The sequence below is a fragment of the Elephantulus edwardii genome, unplaced genomic scaffold, assembly GCF_000299155.1.
Source record: "Elephantulus edwardii isolate Elephantulus edwardi_28Jun2011 unplaced genomic scaffold, EleEdw1.0 scaffold00216, whole genome shotgun sequence".
Classification (NCBI taxonomy): domain Eukaryota; kingdom Metazoa; phylum Chordata; class Mammalia; order Macroscelidea; family Macroscelididae; genus Elephantulus; species Elephantulus edwardii.
The window spans coordinates 3941466-3967919 of NW_006399966.1; the positions used below are offsets into that span (position 1 = coordinate 3941466).

The 26454-nt window shown below is 38.6% G+C and overlaps 1 protein-coding gene across 1 annotated transcript in view; it reads left to right on the forward strand.

Annotated features, from left to right (window-relative positions):
• The first annotated feature begins 859 nt into the window (after positions 1 to 859).
• GPATCH8 (G patch domain containing 8) overlaps positions 860 to 26454 on the forward strand; it is an 88591-nt gene continuing 62996 nt past the window's right edge. Inside the window, exon 1 of the mRNA XM_006897837.1 lies at positions 860 to 932. The gene's annotated coding sequence lies outside the window, so the exon portion shown is untranslated. The remainder of the gene's footprint in view (positions 933 to 26454) is intronic.

Genomic DNA, 26454 nt, shown 5'->3' on the forward strand with positions numbered 1-26454 from the left:
GGAGGGGAGAGGGGTTTGTGCGGGGAGAAGGGTGCAACAATGAATGAATGGAATCCCAAAATCTCTGTAGATGTTCATTGAAATGAAAAATAAACAATCTAAATTTAAAAAAACCCTATTAATAGCTACCATCATATAATTGATTCATTATCTGGGTTCCTCCACAGAATGTAAACTCTAGGAAGAGAATTCAGGTTTTCAGGCGTGCTCAGTTAATCTGGGCAAACCAGGATTTGAAACAAAGTAGAATGGCCGAAAGGGAGGTCTGGTGGCTTAAAGGTAAGGAATTGCACTGCCAATGTTCGAAGCTACCAATTGGTCTGTGGAAGAAAGAAGGGCAATCTCCTCCCATGTGATTAACTACCTCTGAAAACCCGCTGAAGGGTCCGCTATGGGTCAGTCTGACTCCACGGTGCATAACAAAATAATGGCCAGTCAACCACTATAATACGCTGTTCTTTAACGAATTAGGTAGAAGGTAAACCTCTGAATACACAGAGAACGAAGCAGGAGGGTTAAGGAGGAGGATTTTGTAATGCATGTAACAGGGTCCCAGTCGTCACGACAGCAAAATCCTCACCTTGCCGCTCTGACCTTTTCACCCGGAAGCGCTCGCCACCCTCCGGCGCCGCCACTGGGGTCGCTCTCGGCCGCGCGCTCACGAAGGGGCGGAGGAAGAAGGTTCCGCCTCCGGGACTCGAAGGCGCGTGCGCTGGCGGGTCTCCCGTCAAGACGCGCGTTCCTGCCCCCTCCCTCCCTCGCCTGCGCGCGTCCGGTGGGCGTCGGAGGAGGCGGGGAACGGAGGAGGGACAGCAGAGGGGGCGGGTGTCGCGGGAGGGAAGGAGCGAACCGGAGAGAATCGTCCAGAGACGGGTGAAGGCGGCAAAATGGCGGACCGCTTCTCCCGCTTCAACGAGGACCGAGACTTTCAGGTAAACACGGGCGCCGCACCGGCCCCGGGGAAGGCGCCGGTCGCGCCTGCAACCTTCCGGCTCGCTTTCTTTCCCGTCTCTGCTGCGGCTTGCCAACCGGCTAGCCCTCTTCTCACCTCTGATTCCCCGAGCGGGGGCGCCTCCCAGCCTGAGATGAGGCCGCATCTTCTGCGGCTCGCGGTCTCTTTCTTCATAAGCTCGGCGGCTTCGGCCTGTTTGCGCTTCGCCTTTCGGCAGCCCCGGACTCGGCGCTCCCAGGGGACTGTGCTCCCCTCGGGGCCACCGGGCCTGCGGAGGCGCCGGGCTGACTCCCGGGGTGGTGGGGGAACAGGGTTGGAAGGCTTTGGGGGCGAATATTGCTGAACCCTGGGGTTTGGCTCCTACGATTCTTCGGGCCCTTCCCCCACTCCCCTCCCTATAATAACATCCCTCTCATTGTCCATTGCCCCCCCACCCCCTTTTCTCGCACGTAAAAAATGGTGCCTTAGTGGATCAGACGCCTTCTCGCTGAGCTAGACATTGCGATTTCACCTGCAGAAATGTGGCTGCTGCTGGGAGGCAGCTGACCCGGCTTGGACCCCAGCCGAAGTTACAGCCCTGGGGTTGATGTCAGCGCAGGCAAACCCCAGATCCTGCCTCGGAAGGTTTAGGAGAACGTAGCGCTGATGGGCGCCCTGAGCCCATTGAACAGTGTGCCCAGAGCTCGATTTCTCTTTCTCCAGTTTCAGGTGCTGATGTGGAAAAAAAAAATGTCCTTGTGACGGCAAACATTATTGAGGAGGAAAAATAAGGCCAAAAGAGGGTGACTTGTCCTGTGCTTAAAAAAACTAGCTGTTGAGCGTTGTGACCGTGGAAATCTCGGAGGTGGAGAGGGAGTGGGGGCCGTTTGACCCTGTCTGGGCAAAACAGGTTCTGAGTGTCACAGAGAAGCCACTGCATCGCTACCGCATTTCTTGACAGCAGTTTGGGTCAGGAGATGCACCTCAGCACTCAAGTTGTTGTCCGGTTCTGTAAAGCCGCACGGGAAGACTCCAGCTGGCTTTTGAAAGGCACCCTGAGAGGGCTTGAAATCCCCTGAGATGAACGAATTAGTAAATAACTAAAAGCGTTTTAAGCAGACCCTTTGACAGCCCAGGACATGACCCGCTTATGAGAAGTTTTGCATCAGCAAGGGATCTGGGGGCCTTTGAAAAACCTTGTGATCATGCGCCTGCTGTACAGGCTGCAGCCCAGGCCAGGATCTCAAGGTGTTTAAAGGATCTGATGCAGGTCCAGTGAAGTTTGGAGCAGTCGATGTTAGTTAGCCATTTGATTCCTGAGAAAGGTTACTTTGTAAACACCATAAAACGTGGATAGATATATATATAAAAACAAGGTCTATGGACCTTCCTGGTAATTTTTAAAGAGACAGTTTGATAACATCTCTCAAAGGTTCTCAGAGGTGAGGATTTCAAGGTGACCCGATAATAAAACTGAAATAAATAAGGACAATTAGTTTTTGATGAAAAATGGCTGTCAGCTACAGAATTCCAGCTGATGGGTTGCTGAGGTTTGGAAGGAGAGTTTGATTGAAAACTGAGTAGCAGAGTAGGAAGGCTGTCGCCTGGAAAAATTGAGATTAGCTTCCAGTTTTTCAATTCCTAGATTTTTGAAAGGTGCAGCCAGAATACTCCTAGCAAGAATGGTGAAGCTTTTTTTGTCTTTCATACTTTGCACATGTTGCTAGGTCAGAATATTCCTAGGAAATCATGCTTGGAAAGATGTAGGGTCAGGGAAGGAGAGGAAGACCCACCAATGAGATAGACCGATATGTGACTTCAGCAATGGGCAGTGTATCAGAGATGATTAGGATTACACAGGATAGGGCAGGGGGTCAGGTCTACTGTTTATGAGCTATTTTGCTGTTTAGCTCACTAGGAGTCATACTTTTTGGCACACCACAACAATGATTCTGTGATGTTTAAGTTGAATCTGTGTAAAAACTACTTTTGGTTGCTTGGTAGTCCTTTGAAGATGTATTTAAGATTACTTCCTGCTTTTATTTTTTATGTTAAAGTAGTTGATTCTTGTGTTGGGTAAGCCAGGAAAAGTTTTATGATTTTTTAAATTCAGATATCTTAGCATTTTATGTCAAAAAAATATTGAGAATGAGAACCTTTTAAACAGTTATGAGATGTTAAAATTTTTGTAAATTAAAGTGCTAAAATTTCATAAGAATTCATTTACAAACATTAAAGTGCTATTTTATCTGTTTAAAGAATGGGAAATATGGATTGACTTTAATTAAGGATGTCTTCCTTTGACTTAAAGTTCTTAGGGAGAAGAATGTAAGAAGTGTATGGCATCTGAAACATTTTTCAAGTTTAGATCATTATAAATTAAATGTAGATTATATCCTAGAACAAAAAATGTGGACTCCTCTTCAGGTGTGTAAGAGAAATGAGGCAAAGCCATTACATAGTTGTCTGTTTCATTTATGATAATACACTTGAAAAATCCATTATAGATTTCCAAACACAGTAGGTAGGTGCTGTTTCTTTAAACAGATCTTTAGACAGCACTGGATTTTCTTGTGTCATCCTCTTTGCTAAGTTCTAGATATCTGTTGTTTTCTTTGCCTTAATTTGGTACAGTCATTTAGAATTGTGAAATTTAAATTTAGTATGAAGTCAGAGAGATGAGCTTATTGAAAGAATTTTTAGTTAATTTCAAAGATGTTTTGTATAATATAGCAAAAAGCTTAATTATGGTATGCCTTTGGAAGTATTTATAATAGTTATCAGAACCAAACGTTTAAAAAAGTTGATACTTTATTAAATAAGCAGAAATTATTTTATAGGCTTTATGTGTATAATCTCATACTTCAAAATAATCTTTAGAGGTGGGTGCTGTTAATCACTCCCATTTTCAAGTTAAGTGACTTGAGAACAGAAATTTAGGTACACATAAGCTAGTAAAAGGGCCTAGATTCAGACTTAAGCTTGAATCCTGAATGATGATGACAATTTGCATACTGTCTTGGCTGGCAGTGACATATTTTTATGTAATTGTACTTGAGTTATCAGTTGTGGAAGATAAACTTCGAGGTCACAGAGTAAATGAGCTTTAGATGGATCATATAGTTACAGTTGTTACTTAGATTGTTTTGTTCAGATACTGTTTCTTCTTGGTCTCCCAAAGGCTCTGCCAGTGATAAGTTACACTGTTCCATGAAGGATGTAATTGTCTACTGTTTAATTTAAAATCATAACTCTTTCTTTCTATCTGTCCATCCATCCATCCATCCTTCTAAAATGGTATTTGATCTTTGGAAATCTTTATGATCTGAGCCAGTGTGTTTATTTAAAAAATATGTTTGAAAGTTTTAACTACTCCTTTAAGAACCTGACCTAATTTTCAGAATGAAACATGACTTCTGCCTACTTTACTAGATTAAGGCTTATCTGTTTATAGATTGAAATGCCATATAAATTGGTGGAAAAGATGCCATATAACATAACATACAAATACATTTACCACTCTAAATTGTAGGTTCATTAAAGTTTTATTTGTACAGTGCCATATAGCTATAATGTATTAAGATATGATGCTTAGCATTTTGTGATGGCGCAGCTATTAATAGTGATGCAGCTACATGCTAGTGAAAACATATTCTTCAGTTTGAAAACCTACAGAGACAGAGGAATAATAGTTTAAAAGTAACTCAGTCCTTGATTTGAATGTTTCTTTGTTATTAGATTTCTAATAAAAGTAGCTGTAATAGTAAATAAAAGGAACAGGAAATCTTGTCTTAAAAGTCAATGAATATATAAAATACATATAGTAAATACATAAAAATTTACCAAGAAATTTTTGTCATTTGTATAAGTAATGATGATAGTAAATATCAGTAATCAAATCACATACTATTTTTATGCAGTATGTGGGATTTTTACTTGTTTCATATATGATATCAGGATGTGACCCTCAGCAAATTTTAGTTGAGATCATGAAAATGAGCTTTATGTAGTTTCAAAACAATTAAGTGACTGAAGCATAGTAGCATATATTCTGTGTGGTACTCTGTAAAGAGAGTTGACATTCACCACAACAAGATAAATGTAAATAGTCCAATTGAAAAATGGGCACAGGACATTCAGATGGCCAACAAGCACATGAAGAAATGTTCAAAATCCCTAGCACTGAGATGCAAATCAGAACAACTATGAGATACCATCTCACCCCAGTAAGAATAGCAAAATTTAACAGAACAGCAAGTAACAAATCCTGGTGAGGTTGTGGAGAAACTGGAACCCTTATTCACTGTTGGTGGAAGTGTGAAATGGTGCATCCACTGTGGAAGGCGGTGTGACACTTTCTCCAAAAGTTGCAAATAGAGACACCATTTGACCCAGCATTTTCACTACTGGGAATATACTCCAAAGAGACCATAACTGCCACCCAAGCAGATATATATACGCACACCCATCTTTATTGTGGCTTTGTTCACACTAGTAAGGAGTTGGAAACAACCTAAGTGGCCATCAACAAATGAGGGTAGAGAAGCTGTGGTATATTCCCATAATGGAATACTATGCAACATTGAAAAACAAGGAACTCATACAATATTATTCAAAATGAGTGACCCTGGAGAACATTATGTTGAGTGAAATACCTCAGTCACAAAAGGACAAATACTGCATGGTGCCACTGTTGTAAAACAGGATGGACATTGGGGTTGAGGGTAGACTGAGAAAAATGGGATAAGTGATGTATACTTCATTGAAACAGACGAGGGAGAAAACTGTTTAAAAGAGATATGTGATTAGGTATTTTTGTCATAACAGGAGTCCAGAATGAAGGCTGCATAGTGGAGTGGACCTGGGGGTAGGGACTGTAAAACAATGAAAGAATTTTTGTTTTACTTTTCAAAGAGAATAATAATAATAAAAATACTAAAGAGTTGATGTTCTAATGAAAGCATGAATGTTTTAATTGCCTTTTTAAAATTAATTTTAATGAACATTTACAGAGACTTTGGATTTCCATTCATTCATTATTGCATTTTTCTCCCTGCCCACCCCTCCCCCCAATTCACTCTTCTCTTTGAAATGTAAAAGAAAAATTCTTTCATTGTTTTACAATCCCTCCACCCAAGTACACTCCACTATGCAGCCTTCATTCTGGACTTCTGTCATGATAATAATACCTAATCATGTATCACTTTTAAACAGTTCTCTCCTTCATCTGCTTCAATGCAGTATACATTATTTGTCCCCTCTTTCTTAGTCTCCCCACAACCCCAATGTTAGTGCCGTTTTACAACAGTGGCACTATGTATTATTTGTCCTTTTGTGACTGATATTTCACTCAACATAATGGCCTCCCAGGTCATCCATTTTGAATAATACTTCGTGAGTTCTTTGTTTTTCAATGCAGTGTAGTATTCCATTGTGTGAATATACCACAGCTTCTCTATTCATTCATTTGTTGATGGGTTAACTGCTTTTTTAAAAAAAAATTTGGGGGAGCTCTGGTGGCCTAGTGATAAGGAGCTGCGACTACAATCCCAGAGGCGCATGGTTCGAATCCACCAGATGCTCTGCCGGGGAAGGAGGGACAATCTCCTCCTGTACCAGTCAGATCTGATTTGATGGTACACTCACACAAAAATAATAATAATTAAAAAAATTTAATTTCTATTGTCTGAGTCTTCCTCTTCATCATCTGGAAGAACTCTTACTAGAAAATCATTACTTAGTTTGTGATACTGACACTTAGCAAAATTTCCTTAAGTGGAAAGGATGAGAATCCTAGTTGTAACAGTTTAAGGATCCTGCTCAAATTGACCCTGCTTATTGAGAGATCAGGACCTTCCCTGATTCTGCACCATCCTCACTATCCCCATTGGACTTAAGTTCATTGCTGCAGTCACTATGCCTCCCCATCTCCTTGAGAGTCGTTGTCTCCTTAAACGACCCCTCCACCTTTCCTAGCATGATGTCCTTTTCCAAAGACTAGCCTTTCCTAACAATATACGACACAGTTTCACTATCCTTTCCTCTAAGGAGCACTCAAACTCTACTTCCTCCAAAATAGATTTGTTTGTTCTTTTTGTCAGTTCATGGGATATTTAGCCCCACAATTCACAGACATCCATTCTTCAGTTTTCCTTATTCGTTTACCAACTCACGTGCATATTAATTGAAAATACCATTGGCACCTTAATCTTTGAACTGACATGCTTACTCTTTAGCACCTTAAAGAGATTCTTGATAGAAAATTTATCTTTCGATGTTTTAACTGCTGCTTAACTTCAATCTTTTTTAAAGATAATAATTTCAAAATATTGATGGTAATTTGGTAAGACTTCTATTTTTGCTTTGTTAGGTGCCATCAAGGCAACTACAACTCATAAAGATCCTCAGACTAGCAAGATCAAAACCTTACCCTATCCTCCTGATGTTATTATGACCATCTCTGCCACACTGAAACTCATTGTTGTAATCATTGTGTCAGTATAGCTCATTGAGGGTCTTTCTTGCTTTCACTGATGCTCTACTTTTCCCCAAGCACGATACCTTCTTCATAAAACTGATGCCTCTCGACAACATGTTCAAAGTATATGAGAAAATTTCATCATCCTTGCCTCCAAGAAGAACCCTAGTTGTTTTCCTCTCAGACAGATTGTTCCATTTGATACCCTTCACCAACACAATTCAGAGGCATCAGTTCTTTGTGCTTGGATGAGGACAGCTTTAGTCTTTAAACTGACATCCTTGCTCTTAGTATTCTAAAAGGGTCCTTGACAGCAGATTTGCTCAGTACACTGTGCCTTTTGATTTTTTGACTGCTGCCATCATAGCTGTTGCCTGTTGGTTCAGTTGTACTTTTGTTTTCTTGTTGTTCAGCTGTAATCCACATTGAAGGCTGAAGTCGTCGTTCTTCAGTAAATGCTTCAAGTTTTTGTCACTTTTTGCAAGCAGGGTTGTGTCATGTGCATAACAGGTTATTAAGAATCTTCCTCCAATACTGTTGGCACATTCTTCTTCATTTAGTCCATCTTCTCAAATTATTTGCTTAGCAGATAGATTGAATAGGTATGGAGAAAGGCTACAATCCTGATGCACACCTTTCCTGATTTTAAGCCATACTATTTCAGCTACCACGAAGGTAATGTATGACATGATACCTACCAGATACAAAATGGTATTGTTAGCAGTACATTCTCAGGCAATCAACAAAAGTGACCAAAGCAAGGTTAATTTAAGGGAAGACTCCTAGGAGGTGATTTGAACAGAGAAGGATATATACTTAGAGAAAGGGCTTTTAAAATAGTGGGCAATAACAAGGAACAAAGTCACAGAGAAAGGAATTTATAAGTTGCTTTGAGGAGGGGAATGAAGGTATGTAAGAATCCCAAAAACTTCATCTGCTAGTTGTCCTGTTGCCTTTCCCCTTCATATACATGTTACCCAATTGAATCTGTCATTTCCTCAGGCTTATGTAAGTTATATAACCAAACATAAAATTTGTGAGTTAAAAAAAAAAACCCACCAAAACACATATAAAATCAGTTATCATGATTGTGCTACTTCACAGATGTGATTAATTTACATTTGACAGTTGTTTGGGTTCATGATAAAAATGAAAGAAAAAAAAAGAGTTTATTTTCATTATTTACTAAGATTACCATTTTATGAAAAGGAATAACTGAAGTTTCATGAGATCTTGAATTATAGATCAGAAGCATTTGTAGAAGGTTCATCTTTGTTCTTGTGACTTAATAAGTATCTAATAATTTATTCATGAAAATGGATTCTAGCTTGAAGGTAGGCATCCAGTTTTTGAATCCTGTTAAAATTTCTTCCCTGAAGGGAGCTCTCGTGGCCTAGTGGCAAGAACCTTCACTGCAATCCCAGACATAATGCGGTTTGAATACACCAGATGCTCTACTGGAGGAGGGAAAATCTCCTGTACCAGTCAGATCCAATTTGATGGTACACGCACAAAAAAATAATAAAATTTAAAAAAAATTTCTTCCCTGAAACAATTTGGCATATTTTGGGTTTTGGTTGGGTTTTTTTTGTTGTTGTTGGTTTTTTTTGTTTTGTTTTGTTTTGTTTTTTGGTCTAGCATTACTTTTTTTGCCACTACTCCCCTCCCCCCTAGTCTGGCATTACTTTTATTTTGTGATGCTGGCCATTTTGTATTAAGTGAAAGCTGAATGAATGGTGGAAGTTACCAAAAGAGTTATATACTACTACAAATACTGAAATAAATCTTTGATTTACTATTAATAGTCTATACAAGAAGATACCATAGTAATTATTTTCCACTTACAAGAAGTAAATTATTAATTTGATTTGTGACAGTCTAACCAATGTGCTAAATGCATATTGTAAATGAAAAAAGTATGCCCAGACTGAAAGAAGTAATATACTGTGTTGTCATGCTTCTTTAATTGATTTCTTTGAGAATTAAATAAGTATAGTATTTTAACTTAATTTAGGAATATTTGGAAAGAAAAAGTTATTGTACATTTGTTGTTGCTATTATTATGTGCCATTGACTGTGTTGTTGTAGTTATGTGCCATCGAGTTGCTTGTGACTCCTACTGACCCTATGTACAACATCCCTAAACTGTGCTCTATTCTTTGCCAACCTTATTGTCTCTGGCACACTAACCCCTACCACCTCAGTGACTGAATCAATCCATCCCATTGAGGGTCTTTCTCTCTTGTGTGCTGTCCCTCTATTCGCCCAAGCATGATGTCCAAGTACTGGTATTTTCTTGCAGTGTGCCCAAAGTATGTCAGATGGAGCTTCAGAATCCTTGCCTCCAAGGAACAGCCTGGTTTCACCCTCTTTATCATGAATCTGTTTGTTCTCTTACCAGTCCATGGTATATTCAGTACTCTTCTCCAGCACGACAGCTCAAAGGCATCAATTCTTCTATAATCCCTAGTCATTGTCCAGCTTTCTGACGCATAGCCAGTAATTGCAAAGGCTATGACCTGGATCAGGCGCACCCTAGTCTCCAGACTGAAATTGCTGCTCTTTAGTACTCTGGAGACAGCAGTTCATCTTTTCATTTCCTGGCTGCTGGTACCAAGACTGTTGATTGTGAAGCCAAGCAAACTGAAGCTGTTAACAAACTCAGTCTCTTCACCATCTATCATGTTGCTGCTAGTTGGCCCATTAGTGATAATCTTTGTTTTCTTGGTGTTGAGCTTCATTCATACTTAAGTCTACAGTCCTTGACATTCTGCAGCAAGTACTTCAGGTCCTCCTCAGTTTCAGCAAGCAGAGTTGTGTCATTTGCATAATGCAGATTGTTGTTGAGTCTTCCTCCAATTCTGATGCCACATTTCTCATAGAGCACAGCCTCCAGGATAATCTGTTCTGCATATAGATTGTAAAGGTATAGAGATAGGACACATCCTTGGCGTAGACCCTTCTCCGTTTTGAACCATTCAGTGTTTCTTTGTTCTGATCCAAGTATAGGCTTCACATCAGCACAATCAAGTATTCTGGGATTCCCATTCTTCCCAGAGTCAGTCACAGTTGACTGTAACACATGATGATTCTGTAATCCTTACAGAAGCAGATCTCTGTGTTTTTCTCTCATATAGCAGCTATTGGGTCGATTCAAACCACAAGCCTTTGGTTAGTAGCTAAGTGCTTAACCATTGGCCTACCTGGAATCCTTGTGCGTATGTATTATTGTTAAATATAGAGTTTGCTCCAACTTACAGTGACTCAGTATTCTGTGCATAACAGAATAAAACCCTGTGTCTGATCCTGCACCACCATCACCGCAGTTTCTGCCATGCTTAAAGCCTGTTGTTGGAATCACTGTGCCATTCCATTTAGTTGAGTCTTCCTCTCTTTCACTGACTTTACTTTTCCACGCATGATGTCTTTCTCCAAGTACTGGACTCTTCTGATAACATGCCCAAGGTATCTGAGAGAAAGTCTCATCATTTTTACCTCTAAGGAGTAGTCTAACTAGTTCTTCCAAAACAGATTTGTTCTTTTGGCTTCCATCAGATATTCCATATTCTTCATGAGCGCCACGATTCAAAGGCATGAATTCTTCATTCTTCCTCATTTATTGTACAACTTTCACATACATATGAAGCAGTTTCTTGACTCCCTCTTAGGAGGAAGTGCTGAGAGCCTTATCTCTGGGTAGTTATGGTAGTAACCCAAAGTCCCCACCTCTCTGGCAGTTTGAATCTACCAGCCAGTTCAAATCAACCAGTTGCAGAAGGATGGGCAATCTCCAGTGCAGTTTATAGCTTCAGAGGTGTAATAAATAGACGGGTAACTGAGTTTTGACAACCAGGTGGATTGACACAGTGATTGCTGCAGTGGGCTCAAGTATGTCAAATAATGAGGTTGGTGCAGGGTAGGACAGGGTTCAGATGTTGTTCATAGGATCCCAGTGAGTCATACTTGACTTAATAGCACCTAACAACAATGACTACACAATATAACCAAAAACTATTTTCTAATAGTACTGCATTTGAACTTATTTTAAAAGATCTCAAACACTGGTTATCTTTCTTTATTGTAGTTACACAAATTTCAGTATGGAGTGACAGTCCATCTTAGTGTTTCACAGAATTGAAATATAAAATGGCTCCACAGATTTAGTTATAATGAGAAAAAGTCATTGATCATTTTAAAAAAATAATTTATTTTTAGTGACATGTATACAACCAGATATATATTCACTGGATTTCTAAGGCTGTAAATCTTTATATCTTTCTCCTACAGAGCTACTGCTGAACTTGAACCACTGACATTTTGAGTAGTAGTATGATGGCTTTAGTTACTGAAGTTTGCTCAAATTATCTGGCTATAATAAATACCAGGGAGCATATTTACCTTGAGAGTAGTACTGGGAGATAATTAAGAAGTGATTTTCCCCAGGAACTTTTGTTGTTATGTGCCATCAAGTTGGAACCAACTCATAGTGCACTCTCCAGTGTGTTTTCAGAGGATGAAGATTCCACAAGAGAAGATTGTTCATCTTTTTTCCTGTGGAGCAGCTGGTGGATTTGAATTGCCTGCCTTTGAGTTGGCAGCACAACTCCTTACCACTATGTCACCAGAGTTCCCTGTTACTTTTAATTATCAGATGAGTAATTTGTTGTTGTTGTTGGGTGCCGTCAAGTTGAGCATGATTCATAGCAACCCAATGAACAAAAGATCTGAACCGTGTTTTGTCCTGTGCCATCCTCATTTTCTGACACACAAGAGCCCATTCTAGCAGTCACCATGTCAGTCCACCTGGTTGAGGATCTTCCTCTCCTTTGCCAACCCTCCACCTTTCCCAATATTATGTCATTCTCTAAGGAATAGCACCTCATAGCAACATGTCCAAAGTTTGTGAGGCGAAGTCTCATCATTCTTGCCTCCAAAGAGCACTCTGGCTGCACCATCTCCAAGATACATCTGTTCGTTCTCTTGGCCCTCCATGAGCCATTCAGAGCTCTTCTCCAACAACACAGCTCAAGGAGCCAATTATTTTTCTGTCATCCTTATTCATTGTCCAGGTCTTGGATGCATAGCTAGTAACTGGAAAGACTATGGCCTGAATCAGACACACCTTAGCCCTCAAACTGACATCACGACTCTGTAATTTGGAAAAGTCCCTAACCAGATTTTCCCAGTGCAGTGCATCTTCTTCTTTCCTGACTGTTCATACCAAGGGTATATCCAAGCAAGATGAAGCTATTGACAGTTTCAGCCTCTTCCCCATCCATCATGAGTCTCCCTCCAATCCTGATGCCTCTTTCCTCTTCATAGAGTCCAGCTTCTTGAATAATTTTCTCAGCATATGGATTGAACAGATATGGAGAGAGAGAATATAGTATAGTCAATAATTACCCAACTGTAAGGAAAGGAGCTCCGGTGGCTAGTTGTAAGGAATTGTCCTGTTATTGCAACAATCAAGAAATCAAAAGATGTCTTGCATTGGACAAATCTGCTCTCAAGGACCTCTTTAAAGTGCAACAGTACCACAAAAGAAGCCCTGGAGATTTGCTTCAGTAAGATTACAGAGCACAAAAAACCCCTTGGTGCAGTTCTAGTCTCTAACACATAGGATTACTCTGAGTTAGAATTAGATGATAATGAATTTTTATTATCCTTTGATCTATTTGAATAGTTGCTTCAGGAACCATGTACAGGTTCTGTTGTTGCTGTTGAGTATACATAGTGACCCTATGAACAATGAATATGAACTTAGTCCTATCCTCATCATCTCTGACATACTTGAGCTCATTGTCACAGTCATTGTGTCATTCCGTCTTGTTAAGGGTCTTCCTCTCTTGCTGACTCTTCACCTTTCCAAGCATGATGTCCCTTTCCAGAGATTAGCCCCTTCTAACAGTGTGCCCAAAGTATGTGAGACAAAGCCTTGCCATCCTTGTCTCTAAGGAACACTCTGATTGCACTTTCTTTAAGACATATTTGTTTGTTCTTTTGCCAGTTCCTGAGATAGTCAGTACTCTGTTCCATCACAACAACTCGAAGGCATTGATTATTCTGTCATCCTTATTCATTGTCTGACTCTCAAGTGCATAGCAAGTGATTGAAAAGACCATAATTTGAATCAGATACACCTTAGTCTTTAAACTGATGTTATTGCTCCTTAGTACTTTGGAGACTTTGGAGAGGTCCTTGACAGCATACTTGCCCAATGCAGTATGTCTCCTGATCTCCTGACTGGTGGTACCATGCATGTTGCTTGTGGATCTAGGTATGATGAAGTTGTTAGGCCACGAGGCAATGTCATGATAGATGGAGAAAAGATTGAAATTGTCAATGATTTCATCTTACTTCAAGAACTGTTATCATAGGGTTGTTATGGCTTGTGCTCAACTCAATGGCACCTAACAATAACAACAACACATTATTTTTAAAGGATACAGGTTTTTCAATATAGTGATTCTCCCTTCTCCCATGAGTCCTTTTTGGCCTTACTCAGATTATCCAGAAGTATTTGGTATGTCAAGGAGGTGAACATATATTTTTAGATGGATGTGCTCATAACATTGACATCTAGTATGATGATTTTGTTTAAGTTCTTAATTGTTTTCTATTGACTTTCCTAATTTAAGAAAATAGAATTAACATTATTTAACCTTTGGTTCTTGACTTCCCTAAACAGTGATTAATGTTAATCTATTGCTTTGTACCTCTTCAAACTTTCTAACCAATGCAGTAATTCTATAATGTAAGCATCCAGACTTTACAACTTAGGAAACAGGGTGAGAGAAAGTGATACAGCTCGGAAATGATAAGAGTAATGATTTTTGTTTGTTTGCTTTCTGACTTGAGAGCTTTGGCTTTTACAGTCACATGCTAGAAATTATTGTAAATTAGCCTTTCTAATTATGCAGACAACAGTGAAGAATAGAGTTTTATAAGGAATTAACCACAGTGGTGGTTCTGTCCACTTTCTAAATGGAAATAACTTTTGGTATGAGTCAAAATTGACTTGGCAGCACCCAACAATGTTCATGAAGTGAAATCAGTCCTAGTCTAAATGGGAGAAATCAGATAGAAGATAAAATAGTCTGGGTAATCTGCATGTTAGTATCTTAATTAATTTGTTCATCAGAAACTTAGATCCATGAACTTTGACTATGTGTTATATTTTTTTAAAAAAAGAAAATACATTAAATTTTAATGGTCGTAGGAAGAGGGAAGAAACTGAGATTCATAGAGTGTATTTATCTTGCTATTTGAGATTATGGGTTGTTGGTTGTAGTTTATTACAAAAAGTCTTTCTTTATAGTTCTTTTTCCAGTGCTAATTTTTTCCTACTAATTACCATATCGTTAATCACAGGAAAGGGCACATATGTGGAACTGTGTGGATGCCACAATTACCAGCTAGTAAATAATAAGATTCTACATATGTGGATAAGTTTAGGGCAATCCTTATCGCTCTATTTATATTTAAAGAATCACCACCACTGAATTAGTAATAGAGAAGTTACCGCATTTGTTTTGTGTTTGGAAGCAGAATCTTTGACCTGTTAGGAATCAGAACTACTGTGTATTTTAATGATACGAAACTCAACCAGTTCTGTTCATTTGTAATTAGATCTGCTACATGCTGAAGGTGTTTTTGTGTTTGTTTGTTTGTTAGGGAGAAAAGGTAGTTGAAGGAAAGTCAGATGAATGTGTGTGCATTTTTTCCCCCCAGAAAGATGTCTGTTTTATTGACTATGCAAAGGCATTTGACATTATGCTCAGGTGATACCTATACATGGACAAAGAAGCAGTTATCCAAAAAGAGCAGGCTATCACAGCATGGTTTAAAATCAAAATGGGTGTTCATAGTTATATCTTTTCTCCATACCTCTTTAAACTGTATGTGGCATCAGAATAGGAGGAAGAGTCATCAATAACTTACATTACTCAGATGATGTAACCTTGCTTGCAGAAAGTGAAGAAGACTTGAAGCATTTACTGCAGAATGTCAAAGACTATAGTCCTTAGTATGAGTTATATCCCAATGTCAAGAAAACTAAAATCCTTGGCACTGGACCTATACACAATATTTATCTTCTGAAGTTGCCCTTTAAGTCTTCTGTTCAGCTCTTTTACTTAAACAGGGTTTTCCTTCTTGACACTCTAGTGCATTTTTTGGAGTCTTTCCTGACATCCATTTTAGGGGTTTTGTTTTCTCCTCCTTGTTCATGTGCTTTTTCTTCATGAATGATGTCTTGATATCAACCCATAACTCATCAGGTCGTCGATTATTGGTGTTCAGTGGTTCAAAACATGTGTGTGCATTTTAAAGTATTTGAATACTTTTTAAAACAGGAATGGTTTCTAGTCTGATCTTTTTGAACTTAGGTTTCTGATTAGCATAAATGAATAGCTGTATTTCAGCTTAGAAAACAGTTAGTATTTAGAGAAATAACATAGATACCAGAATTAATGTTCCAACATTTATTAAAACTAAAAATTTAGGAATGTTCTGTGAATTTTTACCAGACAAGTGTATAGGTTTTTTAAATTTATGCCTTTAGTTTTAACATAGTTATTCATATTGTCCCCTTTATTTTCAAAAGTACTCTGATTTGGATTTTGCATTCAATATCTAATGGGAAGTGAGAGATCTAAATGAAACTTAAAAAAAAAAGTAAAAGCAGGGTAAAGCAGCAAACCAAACAAACAAAAAACCCAACCAACATACCTTCGAATCTTCTTAAAGCCCCCAGATCATCAGAATGAGTAGAAAGAAAAAAAAATCAGATCACAAAGAATTATTACTACAACTATTATTTTCTCACTTTAATGACCTTTTGCTTTCTTCATACGATATCCTACAAATACCTCTAGTCATCTTTGGTTAGTGTTGAATGCATCAAATCTATTCTTGTTTTTAAAATTCTGATGGGATAAGCTTAGTGTCATGTAATTCTTCATGGACTTGCTTGGGACTCATTGATGATCTCTTCCACAGTTGACCCCTGGCCTTGTTCTTACTACTGATATTATGCTTTTCTACCATCTTGTTCCAGATATGTAGTAAATTTGATTCCTGTGTATTCCATTAAGAGAGGTCCACATTTACAGTTTCTTTTTATATTATTTTAAAAAGATGTTTGCAGTGAATAAAACATTAATTGTACAGAATTCTGTGATGCCTTCTCCAGCCTCAATTCCATCAGTCACCAGCTTTTAATTTTTTAATGCATCTTAATTGCCTGTCTGATCAATTTCAGACTACAGAAGTTGTTAGAAGTCCTCAATTTCTTTATCTTTGGCTGTTTGGGGGCATATGTTCAAATAATCATTCTAATAGATCTTCCTTAAAGTCATACAAATATTACCCTGTCACTTCATTGTACTTCAGGACATATTTTGAGATGTTCCTTTTTTTTTAAGATTAATTTTCTTTGTGTTTCATGTAGAAATGTTCTTTTTTTAATTATTTTTTTGTATGTACCGTCAAATCAGATCTGACTGGTACAGGAGGAGATTATCCCTCCTTCTCCAACAGAGAATCTGGTGGATTCAAACCATGCTCCTCTGGGGTTGTAGTGCAGCTTCTTGCCACTAGGCCACCAGAGCTCCCTTAGAAATTTTCCTTTTGATGATGAATGTGACACTATTCCTCTTCAATTTGTCATTACCAGCATATTTGTTGTTTTGCCATTGAGTTTGAGCTGATCCATAGCTGACCCTTCCAGCAGGCTTTCAGAGGCAGTTTTAAATCACAAGTCAGGAGATTGCCCAGCCTTCTCCCACGGAGCATCTGGTGAATTTGAATCTTATGCTTTTGGGATTTCAGCACAGCCTCTTACCACTAGGCCAGGTTAGAAGTTGAGATTTCTAACTTTCCTAGATTCATACTTCATACATTCTCCATACTAGCTATTAATGAATGCTTGCAGCTGAAATTACTTTGAGTGGGTCAGGCACACCTTAGTCTTAAAATTGGCACCCTTGCTCTATAACACTTTTAAGAAGTCTTTGAGAGCATATTTGCCCAATGTATCATGTGACTAGTGTTTATTTTATATTTGTTTGTTGTTTTAAAGCAGGTATATTTTTGTTTGTACACTTAACTTGTTTGATTTTAAAGCCTCCAGAGTATAGCTTTGACATTTAACATTGTTCTTATAGGTAAAGATTTTTTTTAGAATTATTTGATTTCCACAAGTTCTTGCTCCTTTTGTATAAAAGGAGGAGACAAATTTATCTATCTTTTTTTATTATCTTACTAGGAAACTCTAGTCTGTAGGGAATTTTATTGCTGACTCAAAGATTAAGCTGCTTTGGCTATTCAGATCCACCAGTGGCTCTGAGGGAATGATGTTAACAGTTTCTTCTTGTGCAATTTATATCCTCGGAAACCCAGTACAGGGTTCGCTATGAGTAAATTCTGACAGATCAGCAGGAGTTTGAGATTTTTATCCCCTCCTGTTATCTTAATTATCAACAGGGAACTCTCATGTCCTAGTCCATAGGGAGTTACCTTGCTAACCAGTGGCCCCAAGGGAGAAAGCTGAGCAGCCTTGGAATCTCTTGGAGACTCAACTGTGAGTTGGTTCCACATAATAGCAATGAGTTTTTTGTTTTAATGGTCAATTTTGTGTACCCTTGAGTAGAAACTAACCCATGGCTGACCCTCCAGCAAGTTTTCAAAGGCAGTAAATCACATAGAAGGAGCTTGCCTATCCTTCTCCCATGAAGTAGCTGGTGGATTTGAACCGCATACTTTCAGATATTCCTCAAGGTCGTATAGCCCTGGTGTACAAGTTGCCTTACTGCAGTCACTTGTTGCCTTACTGCAGTCACTTGTGGTTGCTGTGAGGTTGAACACTGTGACACTGACTTGTCAAATGCATTAATGGTTGGCTACCCAATGCGGACAGAGAGTGGGGTGGAGTTCCCTGATTAAAACAAGCTTGGAAGGAGGAGTGGCATCCACTTCCATAATAGCTTGCCTCCAGTAACCCTATGAACCTGGAGAGAGGATGAAAGGCACCCAAGCGTCAAGAACTCTCCTTCATAGGGTCACTGTGAGTCACCTGTGACTCAAAGGCACTTAACAACAACAACAACTACTTTTGGATTGGCAATGCAGTTCCTTACCACCAAGGAATAGATACATCAATTCTTAATTCCTGTTTCTTGGAGAAAGATATTGTCTAATTATTATTTTTTTTAATTAATTCATTGTTGCACATTTTCTTACCTCTCCGCCAAGTCCACTTTGCAGTGCACCTCTTGTTAAATTGTTTAATTTTTAAAGCTGTTTCCTACAGATCTACACTACTCATCTTCTTCAGCAATTTCCACCTTTGTTTTCCTCAGGCTTTTTATTTTTTTTTAATCCCATTGTCAACTTTTTTTTTTTTTAGAGAATGAAGCCTTTATTTCCTTGTTTCATACAAAGCTGGCAGAGTTGGTAGCTTCCATTATCAACTTTTAAAAAGTAAATCTTATTCTTAAAGATCTCTGCTAATTGGACATGCATCATAGAATAAATCCTATGACTTTTAAAAAAAATCCTGTAGTATACTACTACTTCCTCAGTGAGTTACCTCTTCAGCGCTCCCGCTCGCGCTCACTTGCTTGTGCGCGCGCGCTCTCTCTCTCTCTCTGTCTCTGTCTCTCTCTCTCTCTCTCTCTCTCTGTGTGTGTGTGTGTACTGTCAAATCAGATCTGACTGGTACAGGAGGAGATTGCCCCTCCTTCTCCAGCAGAGCATCTCGTGAATTCAAACCATGCGCCTCTGGGGTTGCAGTGCAGCTTCTTGCCACTAGGCCACCAGAGCTCTTCTTCATTTATCCTTGAGCCTAAGAATCCAGCTCATGTCCAGTTAGACCCTTCACCTGTCACTCCTTGTCTAGGTTCCTTCATCTTTCTGACTGTACCTCTTTTGTGGCATTTATCTTATCGAAAGTCTTTGTGTACCTTTCCTGTACACCACAGATATGCTCAGCTACTCTATCCATATACCCTGTGCTAGAAGGGTTTCTAGTAGATGATACACAATCTTGTGTTGGATTAAAATAACATGTCTTTTTATAGCTTTGAAAAAGAAGAGCGTGGGGGAAGAAGAAGCTGGCTCACACAGAAAAGTTTTTTTTTTTAGTCAGTGCTTCCACATCCTTGCCTTTGTCTCTGATGGTTCCCTCCTCCCTCAAGTCTGCTTTTAAGGTGGTTTAAACTGTTTGAATTAAACTTGTTTAGGATTATTTATTTATAGGTTGATAAAATTATTTTCTATACATATTTTGTTAAATTGAGTTTGTACCTAAAACTTTAATGTTAGATCTAGTTCACACAGCTTCATGTTACAGATGAGTAAACTTTGTGCTAGTTGTCTTTAAATATTTAAAATACTAATATTTTTAACTATTTAGTACACTGCTCCCCTTATTAAAGTATATAATTAAAAACAAAGCCATTTAAGGGTTTACAAATGGACATATTTGGGGAAAAGTTATTTTTTTAAATAAATAATCATGCTGTGTTTAATATAGAAGTTTACACAGCAAATTGGGCTTCCATTTAACATTTTCTGTTCAAAATATTCAGTATTATTGTTTAGTTTTTCTTACTATGCCATTATTCTCATTTGTTCCATTATGGTTATACCTTTCTAGTTCTCTCACTTTTCTATCCCCTTTCCTTTTTGTCTTTGCCTTACAGTAATTTTTGATCATTTGGTCTTATGTAAAACACTTATATTGTTGTTAGAAATCTGCACAGAAAAATATACACCAACAGGTTTTACAAGCATTCTTGGAGTTGGGTAACTATTCTTTTTCTCCTTTTATTTTAAAACATTGAATATGAGTTTTTAAAAACTGTCCCCTTCTCTTCCTATCCTCCCTTCTTCTCTCTTCTGTCTGTTTACTGGTAATGAATTTTCTGTCATTTTGATGTTATGTTGTGAGCTGCTGTTCAGTCAAGTAGGACTCATTGTGACCCTATAAACATCAAATCTGAACTGTGCCCTATCCTGTGCCATCCTCTTCATCACTGCGACGTTGGAGTCCATTGTTACAGTCACTATTTCAGTCCATCTCATTAAAGGTCTTCTCCTTCGGCTAATCTTCAACTTTTCCAAGTTTGATAGCTTTCTCCAAGGACAGCTCCTCCTAACAAAATCCCCAAAGTATTGAGATAAAACTTTGCCATCCTTGCCTGTGAAGAGAATCCTAGCTGCACTCCATGACTTATTTGTTTAATCCATAGAATATTTAGTGCCCTTCTTCCGCATCACAACATCAGTGCTTCTTCTGTCATCTTTATTCACTGTCCAACTCTCAGATGTCTAGCAAATAATTGAAAAGACTATAGCTTGGATCAGGTGCCCCTTAAGTCTTTAAACGGTCATCCTTTTTCTTCAGCACTTTGGAGAGGTCCCTAACTGCAGACTTTCCTAATGCAACATTGATTTTCTGACTGCTGGTACCAAGACTGTTGATTGTGGATCCAAGTAAATTGACAATTTCTATATTTTCTCCATCTCTTATGATGTTGCCTGTTGGCCCTATGATGTGGATTTTTGTTTTCTTGATGTTATTTTGATGAGGTTACATGGATTTTAGAAGTTAATTGTCATCTTCATGTGCAGTCAAGTTGGAACAAACCAGTAGCTGACCCTCTAATGAACTTTGAGAGGCTGTAAATAGCCCAAGAGATTGGCCATCCTCCCACGGAGCACCTGGTGGATTTGAACCACATGCCTTCAGGTTTGCTGCACAGCGTCTTTTAGAAGTAGATGAAACATTTTTAAAAGCAATATTTAGAACAAGTTTGTTTTTCTGTTTCCCCAGATGTTACAGCTTTAATTGGTTTGTTTATTAGGGGAAGCCACAGAGATATGCATGTAAGTACTGAAAATTACTCTCTCTATTACTAAGTAAGTTATGTTATTTGTAGAATCTTTCTTTTTTATTTTTATGGTGAGAAAAATTTGTATTTAGAATTAGCTAACTGTACTCAGTTTAGATGATCCCAGTTTTATTGGCAACATCCAAAGCATCATAGTCAGGAGCAAGTTGAACATAGGCCTTCTTCTCTCCATCAGGCCTGATCAAAGTGCTGACCTTGGCCACATCAGTGTCATAGAGCTTCTTTACAGCTTGTTTAATTTGGTGCTTGTTGGCCTTGACATCCACAGTGAGCACAAGTGTATTTTCTTGTCTTCTATCTTCTTCATGACTGACTCAGTGGTCAGGGGAAATTTGATGATGGCATAGTGGTCAAGCTTGTTTCTCCTGGGGGCACTCTTCAGGGGGTATTTGGGTCCCTTTGGAGTCTCAGTGTGTTAGGCTGCCGGAAGGTGGGTGACATGCGGATCTTCTTTTTTTTTTGGGTTGTGGATGGCCTTGAGGACTGCATTCTTGGCCTTTCATGCCTTTGCTTGGCTTCAGTTTTGGGAGGAGCAGGGCTTCCTTCTTCACTTTCAGCACCATCTTCATAGAAAGCTATTTGTAGAATCTTTACAGATTTGATAAAATCAGCTGTCACTATAGTTATTCTTTTGTTGTTGAATAATATTCCATTGTTCCTTATTTGTCAGACATAGAATACTTTTTGTGCACCAGTAAAACTTTTGTGAACATTTGCAGGTTTTTATGTGAACATAGGTTTTCCCTTCTAAAGGTAAACCCTATGAACAGTTTACAGGGTTGTATACTAAGTATATTTAACTTTACAAGAAACCTGCCAGTGTTTTCCAGAGTGGCTATACCATTTTGACTCCTGCCATCAATTTATGAGAATTTCTGTTCTGTAATTTTACCTGCACTTGGCATTGTTACTTTTTAGTTTGGGTTTGTGTTTTTTTTTTTTTTGTAAAAAACCCTATTCCAACCGATGTGTAGTGCTGCTGCTGGTGCTTTTAATTTGCATTTCCCCAATGCCTCTGGTTTAGCAGTACAATTCCATCGAGCACTTCACCTACTCACAAGTGCGAGCACACAGACACCCACCCATCCACACCCACCTCCACCCCCACCACAGCCCTCCCTTTAGGATGCTGTGGGTAGAATGTTGAATGACCCAGGAAGCATCCAAAGAAGATGGAAGGAGTACACAGAGTCACAATACCAAAAAGAATTGGCTGACACAGAAGAATTTAATGAAATATGATCAAGAGGAAATATGATCATATGGAATTGACAAAAAACAAGGCCCCAGGAATTGACAGCATACAAACTGACATATTTCAACAAACTGCTACTGCTCTCAATGCTCTCACCAAGAAATTTGGAGGACAATTACCTGGCAAACAGGCTGGAAGAGATCCATATTTATTCCTGTTCCAAAAAAGGTGATCTGACAGAGTGTAGAAACTATCAAACAATATCATTAATATCTCATGCAAGCAGGATCCTGCTGAAGATTATCCAGAAGTGAATGAAACAGTATATCAACAGAGAAACTCCAGGCTGGGTTTAGAAGAGGCCATGGCACTAGAGATGTTATAGCCAATGTTAATTGGATCTTAGTTGAAAGCAGAAAGTACCGGAGGAATGTCTTTCTGTGTTTCATTAACTCTGCAAAGGCATTTGACTGTGGATCACAACAAGTTGTGACTAACCTTGAAAAGAATGGACATTCCATGATGCTTGATTGTGCTTATGCGAAATTTGTACTTGGACCAGAAGTCAGTGGTCAGAAAAGAGCAAGGAAACACTGCACGGTTCAAAATCAGGAAAGATGTATGCCAGGGATACATCCCATTTGATAATATTTGGTAATGACATAAGTCCCTTATCAGACATGTCATTACCAAATATTTTTTCCCAGTCTGTGGCTTCCCTTTTTACCCTGTTAGAGAAGTTTTTGGATGTGCATAGGGATTTGCTTCTTAGAAGGTCCCGTTCATCTATTTTATCCTTTCCTGGTTGTAGGTTTTTCAGGATACTTGGAAGACTGTTCTTGTTGTGGATTAGTGCTTCTGGGGTTCTTCCAAGCTTTTCGCTAATGATGTTTATAGTCCTTGATTTTAGTCCTAGGTCCTTCCTTGATCCACTTTGAGTTAGGTTTTGTGCATGGTGTGAGGTGTGGATCTTGTTTGAGTTTTCTACAATTTTACCATAACTTCTATTTGTTTTAGTAGAATTTTAATAATGAAGAGTTATTAATATTGAAGTAGTTAGATCATTCTACACAATTAATTTTGACCAGGTTGAAGTTTTTTCAGTATTGCACTTAGTTTAAGATTCATAGGTCTTCATGTTTTTACTTTGTAACAAGAATGAAAAGAAAAAATGGATATTCTGATCCAAAACAAAATTATAAGCTTATCAATAGAGCAGAGAAAAATTATTAGAACTTCCCAGTTGTCTACACTTAACATCAGCTCAGCTATCTGCCTCTGTGGAAAGAGATGGTGAAAAAGCACATAATCCTTCAGAAAAAGGCCAAGGGCTAACTGTGGAACAGACTAATTCCTCATATGCAAGTTTGAATTGAAGATGAAGAAAATGAAAACAAGTCCATAGAAGTGAAATATGATCTTGAATATATCCCTCTGAATTTAAAGAATGATGGCTAGTTGAGTTATGAGATTATAGCAGAGACATTCATGAAGAAAACAAAAGATAATTAAAAAGAAAGAAAAAACCAAAAGGGAATCAGGAGACTTTGAAACTTGCCCTTTCAGATGTGTAACAAGTAACTGAAAAGAACATAGCTTGGATCAAGAACATTTTAGTCTTTAAACTGATGTCATTGCTCTCCAGCACTTTGAAGAAGTCCTGGATGATACAGGAGTCCTCAGGAAGAAGTTGGAAGGAAAACACAGAGTACCAAAAAGAATTGGTCATCACAGAACCATTTCAGAAAGTAGCTATAGTAAAAAACCAGTATCAGTGAAGGAAGAATTCTAAACTGCACTGAAGGCATTGGTCAAAAAGCAAAGCTCCACGAATTGATGGAATACAAACTGAGGTGTTTCAACAAACAGATGCATCCTTGAATGTGTTCACTTGTCTATGCCAAGAAACCCAGAAGATACCACATAGTCAACTGACTGGAAGAGACCCATGTTTATGCCCATTCAAAAAAATCCCAGAGTGATCCAGTATAATGTGAAAATTACCAAACAGTATTATACACAAGTAAAATCTTGCTGAAGTTTATTAAAAAACAGTTGAAACAGCATGACAGGATACTGCCAGAAATTCAAGGTGGATTCAGAAGAGGCTGTCCAACAAGTTATATCATTGCTGTTTTCAAGTGGATCTTGACTGAAAGCAGAGAATATCAGAAAGTGGGGGTTTTTGACAAATATCAGAAAGAGATTTCTTGCCTGTATAAAGGCATTTCATTGTGTGGATGGGAATTCTCATGTGGAGCCTATGCATAGACCAAGTCATTTGAATAGGAGATGATACTGCATGTTTTAAAATCAGAAAAGGTTTGTGGCAGGGTACTAATCCTTTCACCATACCAGAATGGCAGATAGTCTGAATGTTTTGCATATCACTCAAGAAGCTAAATTGTGTGTGTGTGTGTGTGGAGGAAGACTCATTAACAAACTTCAGTAGGCAGATCACAGTCTTGCTTATAGAAAGTGAAAAAAAAAATCTTGAAATAGTGACATTTTTCTTTTTTTTTACATTTTTTCCCCTACAAAATTTGAATACAGGTTTGAACAAATTCTTTCCATTTCCCTTACCCCCCCCACTCATCAAATTGTACAATCCAATGATTAATCTCCCTGGCCCCCTGCACATCCACATCCCTCTGCTTCCAGCCTCTCCCGCCCCTCCTGGATCCTTATACTCATTCTAGAGTAATGATTTTATACAATATTTATCCTTATGTGACTGAGTTAATTCATTCAGCATAATGTTCTCCCGTCCCTCCCAAGTTAGGTAATAATTTACAAAGTTATTGCTCCTGCGTGCTGCGTAGTATTCTATTGTGTGAATGTACCATAATTTCTCAATATATTCATTTGTGGTTTGACATTTGGGCTGTTTCCATGTTGTTGTGATGGTGAATATTGCTTCTGTACATTGGTGTACAAATCTGTTTGTGCTTCAGTTCTCATATTCTAGAAATAGTGACATTTTCAAGAATTTCATTTTACTTTCATTCATAGCACTCATAGAAGCAAAAGTCAGGAAATCAAAGAATGTATGTATCTGGCAAACCTGCTGCCAGAGATCTCTGTTTTTATTATTCTTATATTGTTATTTACTTGTGATTTTAATGAAAGTTCACAGAAAAGTTGGATTTTCATTCATTCATTATTGCACATTTTCTTCCCTCCCCTCCAGTTCACTTTCTTCCCCCCGCCACCTTGTTGTGTACCATCGAATCAGATCCCACTGGCACAGGAGGAGATTGCCGCTCTTCCAGAGGAGCATCTGGTGGATTTGAACCATGTACTTTTGGGATAGTAGCGCCTTTGGGATTGCAGTACAGCTTCTTGCCACTAGGCCACTAGAGCTTCCCCAGATCACTTTCTTCTTTTTTATTTTTTAAACGGTCATTCATTGTTGCACAATTTCCTACCTCCCCTCCCCCCACCACAGTCCACTTTGCAATGCACCTCTTACTCTGGACTGTTGTCACACATAAATGCTTAATCATATATTCCTTTTAAACATTTCTTTTCTTTGTTCCAATGCAGTGTTCATTGCCTATACACTCTTTTCCTAGTTTTCCTCCAAACCCCCATGTCAGCCCTGATTTATAACAGTAGTGTTATGCAGTCTTTGTCCTTTCATTACTGAGATATTTCATTCAGCATAATGTCCTCCAGGGATACCCATGTTGTACAGTATTTTGTGAGTTCCTTGTTTTTCAGTGCTGCATAGAATTCCATTGTGTGAATATACCATAGTTTTCCTATCCATTTGTTTGTTGATGGGCACTTGGGTTGCCTCCATCTCTTTGCTATTTATTATGAGTAACACAGCAATAAACATGAGTATAAACATCTGTTTGGGTGGTTTCTTTAGGGTATATCCTCAGTAGTGGAATTGTTGAGTCAAATGGTATTTCTATTTCCACCATTT